The sequence below is a fragment of the Ptychodera flava genome, assembly GCF_041260155.1.
Source record: "Ptychodera flava strain L36383 chromosome 23 unlocalized genomic scaffold, AS_Pfla_20210202 Scaffold_23__1_contigs__length_28996876_pilon, whole genome shotgun sequence".
Lineage (NCBI taxonomy): Eukaryota > Metazoa > Hemichordata > Enteropneusta > Ptychoderidae > Ptychodera > Ptychodera flava.
In genome coordinates, this window is record NW_027248277.1 from 2,387,502 (window position 1) to 2,399,978 (window position 12,477).

The 12,477-nt window shown below is 37.3% G+C and overlaps 1 long non-coding RNA gene across 3 annotated transcripts in view; it reads right to left on the reverse strand.

Moving 5' to 3' along the window:
• Positions 1–2,182: 2,182 nt before the first annotated feature.
• LOC139123485 (uncharacterized) overlaps positions 2,183–12,477 on the reverse strand; it is a 71,186-nt gene continuing 60,891 nt past the window's right edge. For all 3 annotated transcript variants that reach the window (XR_011549691.1, XR_011549690.1, XR_011549688.1), the window contains one exon: positions 2,183–6,540. This is a non-coding gene — a long non-coding RNA (uncharacterized lncRNA). The remainder of the gene's footprint in view (positions 6,541–12,477) is intronic.

Sequence of the window (12,477 nt, forward strand, 5' to 3'; positions counted from 1 at the left end):
ACATTGGTAACAAAACCCTAATGCCAGGCTTAATCATTAGAAAGACCTTGGTATGGTACTTGACAGAAAACTTTCTTTTAACAAATATGTTGATCATATTGTCGCCAAGACAAGTCGCGTTGTTGGTTTTATAAAGCGTGATTTTAGTCTTATTGATATTGCTCCTGCTCTACTCGTTTGTTTGTAATATGACATTAGTCCAATAATCATTTTCATTCAAGGTAATACATTACCAGGTCCATGGGACATTTGAGATTTACAAATTTTAGTAGGACCATCCTGAACCACTGATAGTTAGTGGTGGTACCAGGTGTCTGGAATGGGTAAGCGTACCCTGCTAGCATGCTACACCCGTCAGGATTGGTCCTAAAATTGTCTAATATTGTATGAAGTGATACAGTATATGAATCGCTGTTATAAGTCAAAGCCGGGAATGCTGTCGCTAATAGTTCAACAATAGTTCGTTTTAATTCTATTTCAAAGTACCAAGCAACGAGAAATGAATCAAACCAAAAACCAAAAACGCGTTCTCCATTTTTTCATGTCAAATATGAGTTCGTAAAGACAGCAGAGTTTGTGTAACTGTGACTATGACTTACTCTGCATATTTTATCATTCCCCATTTACATGTTCGTAGGGGTATTTTTACTGTCTACTCCTGTGTTGATGTCTTTTTTATAAATCTTTCTTTGGTCACGCTGTTCCATGATTAAGGGCCAGAAGAAGGGACCTAATTTATATTCCTCCTGATACTGATAGAGTCGGTGTTACAAAGAGAGGGTTCATTGGTCGCATTTCCAGTTTATTTAATTCACTTACAGTACCAGTAATACTGATATCTTTGCCGATTCACTGCAACTTTACAAAAACATCTTTGCAGTTTTGTCTATGTAATTTTAATCATTATGATGTATGTTTATTGTATGTAGTTTGTTCATTTCCCATTTTGTCTTTTAATAGATCTATATTTTATTTCATATTTTGACTTTTCTGTAAGGAGCTGCCAATTGGCATTGTTCACGAGAATAATATAAAATAAAATACATGCGATATTGTCTTTCAAAATTAATATTCCTTGCGATTCAGTCAGAATTGTTAATTGATCATTACAGGTATTTCTACCGAAGTCGACCATTACAGGTGGCAACAATCCGTAAAGTGCAGAATTCTCTTTTGATGGTCTGTAATATGTGAAATCTCTTGGGACTGACGTGACCACTACCTCTATATAGAGGTGGTTGATCTGCACGAGGGCTTGTTAAGACAGGTTTGACTGTGAATCAAACACGAGAAATCACCACATATACAATGTGAAAACATAATAGACCTGTACTAAAATCATGGAGACAAAATATACACAGGACACTAAACAATCTTGCATGGTTCTACAAGGAAATATGGCAGATTTCTACAGCTTAAAAGACAACACCAGCCAAAGTAAAATTTTGGCTTTTACAAAAAAAAATTCCTCCTAGAAATGCCTCAAACATTCAGAATGTAAAGAGTCTTGCTAACTTCACGAAGAAACAGAATTTTCTGCTACCAAAACATATCCATTTTTGTTTAAAGTATTATTGAATCACCATCTTAAATGCTTGCTGCACTGAGAAGTCAACTTATATAATGCATTTCAATATCCTGCAGTTTGCCCCTTGACACAAATAGGCAATTAGCTGCAGCTAGAACTGTTGATATAGAAAATTGTTAAACGTTAATATTCTTAAAGTGACAATGTCGTTGATGGATTCCTTTCCTGTATACACACACACACACAGACACACACAGTGACATACACAACTACAATAAGGAGTTGTTCATATACTATATTTAATACACAAACGTTGCAATCATAATAAATGTACTGCTGTCATTTTAACAAACATTTGAATGACAAAGAAAGTTGAAACTTGCAATCAGGAGATGTATGTACCTTGAATGTTAGTAAAGTTGTAAATTCAACAGTTATCTACCAGGATGACTATTTCAAGGATAAAGAAACAGTACAAGTCAGACATTCCTTGCCACATAGCTGTCTTGGTAAGACACACTTATACACCAAATAATGAGCTACTGTAGCATCACATGCATGCTTGAAGGCAGAGTGTTGTGAATATTAGAAACTGTCTCAAAATGTCATCTGCAAGACTTACAATCTTGATGTTATCACAATCCTGTACCAGCATCCAAATGTAAATTTAGGTTTCTTACATGATGAACTATATCATGTAATATGATATATCTTTCTGAACCTGGTGAATTTGAAGTGTAACAAGTCATCATTGATGACACAGTCCCCGCTTGTCCATTTTGTTATAATCTTTGGTGTCTAGGTAGCTTTGGTCTAGGTCGCTGTGGAATGACAATGATGCAACGGGTGCATCAGGCCTGTGACTTGCATAATAAAGTAATCTGAGGAACGTTCAATAAATGACTCATCTCTGCCGGTAATGACCACTGAAGGAACTTTTGATTACATCACACATAACGATGCCCTCACTGCCTCTAGTGTCATGACGGCACATACTATACACATGGTTTGGTGGAATTTTCGAAATGCTCTGGGATTGGGTATGTTGTTGTAATCAGCCATCAGCCATTTCGGATCATATAATGAAACAATTTAATGTGCACAAGAATGCAGCCATAGTATTTTATCTTCGTATCACGTTTGAACAAAATCAGTCCATGGAGGGACAGTGACCTATGTTTATGTTTCAAAGACATAAAAAAATCACACCAAAATTGAAATCAAATGGCTGTCTCTTGACCATATGGATCATAGCACAAATTAGTAGACATGCATATGTATGCCATAGTACTTTATCTTTGTACCAAGTCTCAACAACATTGGTTAAGGAATATTTGCATATGATTAAGCCTCAAAGACATGAAAAAATCCAAAAAAGACCATCGGGCAGAGATATTGGAAAAATATTTACAATCTGGCAGCCATATTGGAACATGTCACGAAGTATGCCATAGTGCTTGATCTTTGTGCCAAGTTTGGACAAAATGGGTGTAATGACCTTTGAATTATGCTTCAAAGACATGCAAAATTCCAACAAAATGGCAGTTCTGCAGCCATATTGGATCCTATCGCAAGGTTAACTGATACATGCATATGCATGCCATAGTACGTGCTTTGTCTTTGTGCCAAGTTTGAACAAAATCGGTTCAAGGATGTTTGAGTTACGGTTCAAAGACATGAAAAAATCGCAAAAAAAATGGCCACCTGTCAGCCATATTGGATCATTTCACAAAATAAATTGGTGTTCATATGAAGGGCATACTGTTATGCTTTTTGTGCCAAATTTGAACAGAATCGGTTCAAGAATGTCTGAGTTATGGTCCATAGACATGAAAAATCGCAACAAAATGGCTGCCTCACGCCATATTGGATCGTATCGCAATATAATTTGACATGCATGTGTAGGCCATAGTGTTATGCCTTTGTGCCAAGTTTGAACAGAATCAGTTTGAGGATGTTTGAGTTATGGTTCAAAGACACGAAAAATCGCAAACAAAATGGCCGCCTCGCGGCCATATTGGATCGTATCGCAAACTAATTTGACATGCACATGTAGGCCATAGTGTTATGCCTTTGTGCCAAGTTTGAACAGAATCTGTTCAAGGATGTCTGAGTTACGGTCCAAAGACATGAAAATCGCAACAAAATGGCCGCCTCGTGCCCATATTGGATTATATCGCAAAATTATTTGACATAGATATGAAAGCCATAGTGTTATGCCTTTGTGCCAAGTTTGAACATAATCTGCTCAAGGATGTCTGAGTTATGGTCCAAAGACATGAAAAATCGCAACAAAATGGCCGCCTCGCGGCCAAATTCGATCGTATCACAAAATAAATCGACGTGCATCTGTAGGTCATAGTGCTATGCCTTTGTGCCAAGTTTGAACGAAATTGGTTCAGCAGTGTCTGAGAAACTGTTGATGACGGACGGACGGACGGACGGACGGACGGACGCACAGACGGGACCCAATCTATAAGTCCCCGCCGGACTTCGTCCGCGGGGACTAAAAAGATAAGATGGTAAACTGTAGGAGTGATACAGCATGAAGACAAGGACAAGAGAGAGACAGATGTAGCCATTGTTATCACATAAGGCAGAGCTATCTTCTAATTCTGACTGAAAAAATGTATTTCTGTCATTAGACAGACAGATACACATTCCTTATTTTATTCTGGTTGGTTTCAACTCAAGATAACTGATTTAACCATTTAACTATAATTGCATTATATTTGATTGAGGGTGAGCAGGTTAATATCATTCTTGGCTCTACCTGCTCTGCATTCTAGGGTGTTTAAACAGATTTGTCTTCAGTTTACATCAATATCCACATACACACAGTACGTGGTTTATCCCATGATGCAACTCGATTCGTACACACAGAGATCACCATTCTACCACCGAGGGCGCCATTATAAATATGACTAAAGCTGTCCCAAAATAGCCCCAAGCTGGAAATTGAGGTCAAATGCGTACGCATGACTTTAAACCTCGTTCGCAGTTACGTCAATGTGATAGCCTGAAAGACGTACATTTTCCAGTTTTTTTCCGGATCTTTATAGCATTTTTCTATCCAAAGATCCATATCATAGAAAATTGTCGTTAAGTTTTCATTTTTTTGCCCTTTTGGGGATATTTTTAGCTATCTCTTCTCTGGTTTTTTATCAATGATGCCTGGAAGAGTGCATACGCCATTGCCATGCTTGCTCCGAGTAAAAGTATGTTCTCAGATTTTTATTTGACCGATATTTGGAAATTTCAACGCAATTATTTAGTGAAAAATGAGATTTTTAACGGAATTTTGGCTATTTCTCGATTACAAACGTGGATTTTGCAAAATGATCAACATTGGATTGTCGTGCAACTAAATACGATTCCAACGATATAGTGCTTGCCTATGTTGACCCCAAAATCGAGGGAGGAGATAGAGTTTGAAAACGGACAGTCACATCGGAATGAAAAATGTACTTCGCCATGTTATAATTTTGCTTTTGTATGCACATACACTGTACTCAGGCTTACGCTCGCTTGTGCCGGGATTAAAATCGTATGAGACACGGCGCTGAAGCAAATACAAATGACATGGCTGTATCTGTGTATTGTGTACCGGTATGTAATTTCTCGATCGCACGAAATATGAATCAATGTTCATTTTTTAACGGTCCTTGAACTGTAGAGACTAGAACAGATATGAACGTGGCTTTGCATTGCCAACTGTTGACAAAACCTTTTTGTTACGACGCGTTTATAGGGTTGCCGGTCTTCTGCCGGTGACCGGCTGATGTAAACAACACTGGCCGTACGTAAAACTACAAAGGCGCTACGAAGTACGCTATCAGTATATATGCTACTGCACGCTCACAGGATACTGAAGTGTTTACAGAACTTTCGCGATCGCTTGTTGAAAATTGCGGTCTATTAAACGTTCACAACCGGCGTCAACAGCTTTGCTGGTTTGGAAGGGGTGTCGATTCAGTGCAGCTTGCGTTCGCCGAAATGTGTTTCTGTCACCGCGTAGCCGCAGAGCTGACAAGTAACTCGGTAATGCATGCTATCAATGTATCAGACATTGCCGCATTTGTGCTAAAAGTTGCATCCTTATATCTACTGAAACCACAAAAACCGTGTCGTACATGTCTCTGGCCAATGATAAATACATGTACATGCATACAAGAAAAACTTTCCACTGTCAGTCTAAATATTTTCTAGGCGATCGCAACGCGCTGATGACTGTAGCTGCATGTACTCAACTAATGTATCGTGTTTCTATGGGTGCATACGCGCAATGGGGGTAACGCATCTGTAGCGGGCAGGCCGATCTCCGTGTGTACAAATCGCATTGCATCATGGGTACTTTCACGTACCGTGATACATCACATTGTTAGGGATTCTCATCGCTGCGTACAGACTTAATATTTGAAGTCAGCATACGGTACATTTAACTCTAAAACGCAGTGACATAATTCACATTTCACTGTTAGCTTTTGATGAGTAAGAGCATTGGCTCCTAAATAGAAGTCGATTTTAAGCGGTGCCTACAAACATTAAAGAAATATTCAGGCTTATAAATGCAGTCCCTACAAAGATGCTTGGTATGTTCAGATCTCTTGTGGAAAACTTTGTTACATTTCTTGCAATTGTATTCCTTGGACAATTCACCGTGGACTTCTAAATGACCTTTGAAAATAGCCAGTGAGAGTAAAATTTATTTTCACAGTAGGGAAACTGAACCTCTTGGAGCAGGTGAGCTGATGGTTACCGGTAGATGGTTACACATATATTACCGTGTGTCAAATTTGTCACTGCAGACTGTACAGACAGTCAACACATTACTGTGCACCCTCTTTTCATGTTATCTTCTGATCCCTTGTGTTGTATCGTTACTAATGGAATTTTCGTCATCACTTGTTTCATCATTTCCTATGTCACTGTTTCCATGGTAACTTGATCCTAAGTTTAATGTTGATGCATCGGTAAGCAGCTTTCCTTCTCTACATCATTCTGAAGAACAGCTAAAAGAAAACGACAAAGAATAAATTGTTAATGCAGAAATAGTATAAAATTCAGTATTATCAATTTTGTAAAGCTTTTATATAAGCACCTAAGTCATATGTCCTGTACTTTTGAAAAAAAAAATAGGTAGGTTACCTGGTCTAAGTTTTTCACAATTTGGCAAAATGTAGCCAGGAATTCACAATTTGCATACTCTCTCATGATTGTCATTTATGCTCTTTGCAGGTGCCTTTTACCTTAACAGATTAGGATTAACTCAAATCCACTTCCGGTAGACTAATAAATCCAAAAGTTCACTGATGCATTTAAAGCTGAACCAAAAGTTCAATGATGCATTTAAAATTGAACCAATTTAGGAACTTGCCTCAGAAATATGACTCCCCTACATACCTGATAACAGGAGTGTCCCCCTTAATATTTGTAAGAATTAACACAGCCTGTTTTTAAATCTGGCAACCAAATTTAAAGGCCAAGTGGTCAGAAAGAATTTGGTGGATAATATTGAAATTTGGTAACTTGATTTGATATAAAATACATCAACACTTATAAATAAAAGGGTACTGATTGTAGTTTAACTTGTTACAGAACAGCTATGTATTTATTACCCCGATTACAATCTGTACATTTGACATATACTCTAGAACTGTGCACTTTGGTACCGTGAAGTCGACAGATCCCGTTATTTTTATAGGAAACAATAAGATTTTAGATGTAATACTTTAATGCCTTTGATCAATAATCAGACAGGAGTCAAATGCAACATAATACAGTGTGAAAGTTCAGAAAGCAAGAAAAAACTGTTTCAAATTGAAAATGTCAAATTGTCCCTATGTTGCACCCTTAACCAAAATTTGGAATGCGACATTGGAAGTTTGCCAGGTATTGTCTTAACATGCTCACAGCTAGAGTCACCCTAGTCTGAGTTGAATGTGTATAAGTCGTTTGTGGAATTCATTATTGATTTGCTGTATAAAGTTCATAATACTAAACTAATAGTACCCCTTAACACAGATAAGCATTGTTATTTTCACAAGAGGACCACAATCTCTCTGTTGTGATTGGAATGATATGCTAATGTGCTTGTGCCTACCTACTTTGTGACATTTTTGTGACACCTACTGATAATTCATCGACAATGATAAACAATATCAGATAATGGGCCGTCGATAATAAAAGCTGATGCACAAGACTCGTAATTCCTTTGTTTTACTTGACCCCCTCCCTTCCCTCTCAAAACGAAAGTTTCTCATGCGAAATCAATTTCGTTTTATGATGCTGTTTCTGACAAACCCACACGCACCTCTTCGGTCAGCACGCCCCGTGAAAAAATACTGGAAAAGCACATTAATTAATAAATCTCCACTTTACTTGTTTCACTTTTTAAAACTGGACATTTAAATGTATTTCGCACGTAGAAAAATGTTTCACGTACATGTTTCACATTGAAAAAGCATACAACTTTTTATTTCACATTTATGTCTTTTCTGTCTCCGTATTTTGTGGTCATTTTGTTCTCGATGAATGCAAAGGTAGTACTGCGTTCTCGCTGCAAAGTCACACTTCAAAAACAATAGTCGAAAATCCTAATGCGATTTCGACGCACACAAAATGAAATGAGCTTTTACCCCCTCCCCCAAAACCAAAGAATTACGTTTGTCGTACGTCAGCTTTTATTATCGACGGCCCCTAAAACTGTTGCACTGCAGTGCTTGTTGACATCTATTTCTTATCAGGACACTGTGATAAATACCGGCTGTGTGTAATTAACAATCGATGTAATGCACAGTTTAACCGAACTGAACTTTAAACCCATTACTTTACTGTTTAAACATAGCACCAATGTCAGTTTGTTATAAATCACATGACAAGTAATTGCAACATAGCTACGTGTGCTGACCAAACACAGAAACTTCCATGACGCCTTCAGAGTCAAATTGTACCAAATTCAGGAATATCTCAAAACTCTCTATCCTTCTGCTACTCCAAGTTTCAACAGAGTGATCTGTATCAGTAACTCCTTCTGTTGATAGAATCCATCGAGCCAAATCAACCAAGGTATGTTATATTTCCTCTACCAGGTGTCAGATTGTAATTTATGTTGGTGTTTTCATCAAAAGGCAGCCTGGTCACAGATCTCTCAAGGCTTTCTTGTTGACTTTTAGTGAACATTAACTATTGAATATTTCTACATATTCAAAATCAAAACATGTTATGAGAGAATTTATAATTATCACTCCTTCATACTCAGTGAAATTTTGTTTGAATAATTCTTAGGAAGGCAACAATTCGAAAACTATTATTGCATAATCAGCTCAATCTTATTTTCTTGTTCACTTAAATACCGTAGGTTAACTATAACCTTTGACTTGATAGTGTTGCTGACAATTGTACAGGAAATGGGAACAGATTAAAGTTATTACCAACTTCTGCTAAAAATACAGTGTGTTGACATATACCTCAATGAGTTACCATAAAAAAAACGTGAATTTAAAGGAAATGGCGTGTTTACCTCGATTTGCTAACTTTCATATGCAACGTGAATGTAAATATATATATATATATATATATATATATATATATATATATATATATATATATATATAGAAGAAACTTGGGTTGAAACACACTACCACACCTGGTTGTTAGGTTCCAAACGTATTTATTACGTTTGGAACCTAACAACCAGGTGTGGTAGTGTGTTTCAACCCAAGTTTCTTCTACCTTCACCCCACTCCACGCTCCACTGGGGATCACCTGAATTCCTACAGTTTCTTATATATATTATATATATATATATATATATATATATATATATATATATATATTATATATTGTGTATAGTTGCTGGCTAACGTTGATATTTTGAAATCCAGTCAGTCCTAAATATCAAGTTTAACATCATAGCAATGTACACAATCAGGTAATAACAAAGACACAAACTGACAAATTTTTCATATCAAAAAGTTTGCATGGGGAGAGTCAATTAACTCCCCAAAACATAGACCAGACAGTAAAAGCAAAGGATTGACAAACAATAAGTATCCAGTACAAGTCATATACAGATTTGATACAAAATTTTCATTTTTAGTGTTGAGATATTATTTGACTGTGGTTGTTCTGTGTTCAAAGCAGTGTTTGCATACATCAGAATGAACACTTCTCAAAATCCACAAGTGTGTATCAATTGTTAAATACAATTTCACAGCTCTATTCCTCTGAACTAAGCAACATAATCATTATTCATTGTGTCGTATTGGTATCAGGCACTCTTTTCTCTTGAAATCTGTTTTCAATGTAAATAAACAAACTGAATTGAAACTACCAAATTGAAACAGGCAAATAGACAACATGCCATATTAGTTTCAATACTGACATTAGACATGACCTCAGATAACCTTTGACCTCATCTGTGTTTTCATGTCTTACATACTTATCTGATTTGACTGCTAGTTTGACCCAAAATTGGCACACAAATTTGCAATAATCTAGTTCAGATTTCTTCAACTTGTCGTGAAAGGTGATTATAAAGTTTTCTTTTTAAAAAATAATTATGCTGATATTAGTCAAAATATATTATTCAACACTATCAGAAGTCTTTAGGCCTACATTGCATGTCATTCTTAGTGATGGCATGGTTTAGATATGTGCAAACTGTGATGAAATCTGCAATGTGTTTAAGACTTGAAGAGGACAAACAATTGGGAATTTAGAAAGTTAATCATTTTCACACATTGTTTAACTTGTGTTGTAAACTGTATGACAGCAAAAGTATTATGAATGTCATTGCTGTTATTTTTATATCAAATCTGCTCTTGATACCCATTGCAGACACATCTTCAACTTAATTATTATTCAAAATTCACCAAAGTCCAAAACATTTTAAGGCTCAACCATGATTCAACCTTAAAATGACAGTTTCAAGCTCCAGGACGTTGAGGAGTCTCTTGTTATTGTATCCAATGCTCATTTCATACTGATATTTTTTACTTTAACAAAACTGTTTGTGTTTTTAATAACAAATGAAAATGGCTTCTGAGCTACATTGTAAGCATTTCATGAAATCTAATTAACGATGCGACTCAGGTTCAAAGGTCAATTTTAACAATTTTTTTTATTTCAAATTTCGAACCACTTACACGTGGTCTTCTTTTGGGGAAAGGTATTGGGTCACATCGGACGGGAAATTCCTGAAATATTACTAAAATGGCAAACTATCAGCTACACCGCGTGCCATCATTTCCCTTTTGTCTTAACGGTCGCGGATTACCTACCACGATAACTTTGATAAACACGCAGAGATTATGTATAGGCTCTTCGGTATAATGCGCATGCGCTAGCTTCAACGTTAGGCTCAGCGTATTGAACCCCGCATGTATCGGTACGGCAAACACGTCGAGCAGACCAAAGCCGGCGCTCGCGCTCCGTTCCGTCGAAAAAGCAAGCGAGGTCCACAAAAGCGGACCTGAAAAAGACGGCAAGGTGCGCAAAGGTCGATTTAAATGTAAAACAGTCCGACTTTGGCTCATACTCCCTGCAATAACGATCAAGAATGCAGTGAAGAGTCACATTTGGCGAGGACGCAGACGAAATGGAGACGCGACGTGCTCAGTTCAACATCTATGAAAGTATTTGACACGCTGCTTTTCGAACATATTAGGCTATGCTGATTACAAACCCGAGTCAAAAAATTAGCCTGAGCGAGATGAAACTTCTGTTAGTTGCGATAATTTTATCACTCTTGCTGTACATGCTTGGTGTTAGTATCGTGTTCTTTTATATTTTTAAACTCGAGTTTTCTATCGTTCAGTCTTTTCGTGTCTGACCGTACCAGACATCACGCGACATTTATGTCAAGGAGTTTCCCAAGCCAGTGCAGGAGTTCATACACACATAATGTAGATTCACAAGAGCAAGTTCACCGATCTGCTAATTTTTCGAAACGAAATGCAAATATTTTTTTATTTCATGCCTTTTCTTTCTTTAAATATAACCCAAAAATTAAATTACGTCAAACGTGAATTGCGAGGGTTCACAAATGATTCTTGTGTGCGTGTTGTCTAAACTTATCAATTACCCGCAGACTCCACAGCTGCTAGCTGGACCTCAACACTGAACGTAAAACAAACCCGGCTCAACTTCTAGAAGTGCTCAAACTAGCAATTTTTGCTATATGAGGTCAGTCATCGAAAGTTTGACTAAAAGTAAAAATCTCCGAAATAATTATGTGTGCGCTGGTATTGCGCAAGTCGAGTGACTCCACTGTACACTGTAGACTAGTCGATACTCTGTCTCTCGGAACACGCTGTCGATGACAGCCTGCACTGTTCTACGCTACGGCGTGATTATTATTAGTTTGATAAAATCGGTACAAGAACACATATAAATAAAGTTTGAAAAAATAACATGAGTCAATGTAACGAAGGGTGACAAGTTTGCAGTGCGGTGCAAAAGCTAAGAAAATACGACAGACATTTTATGTTGTCAAGAGTTACATGTGTTCGTCTCATCTTGAGGTAGGAAAACTAGCAAGTGACGTCCCGTTCGCACAGTGTCGGCGCTAACATGAACTTGACAATCACTTTTCACAAAGAACATGCATAAATTGCCGATCGCGAGACAGGAAGTAGACAACTTGAGTCAAGAACAAGTGAATGCCCGACGCGATCGCGCGACGACAGCACATAAGTCTCGATCGGATAGACTTTTTTACGCAAGTTTCGACGTCTTCGTCTTGACTGTGAACTCTGGTAACCAGATTGTAACCGTTGAGACAACAGTATACAGTTAATCTACTAGTTAAACGTTCCAAAAATGGATTAAATCGCTAAGTACCCCTCTGTGTTTGTTGTGTAAATACCACCCACTGCTGGCACTAAGCATTTGCCAGTTCAGTGTATAATTTCTTTCTATTTTCACACGATCTGCAATCCTAAACA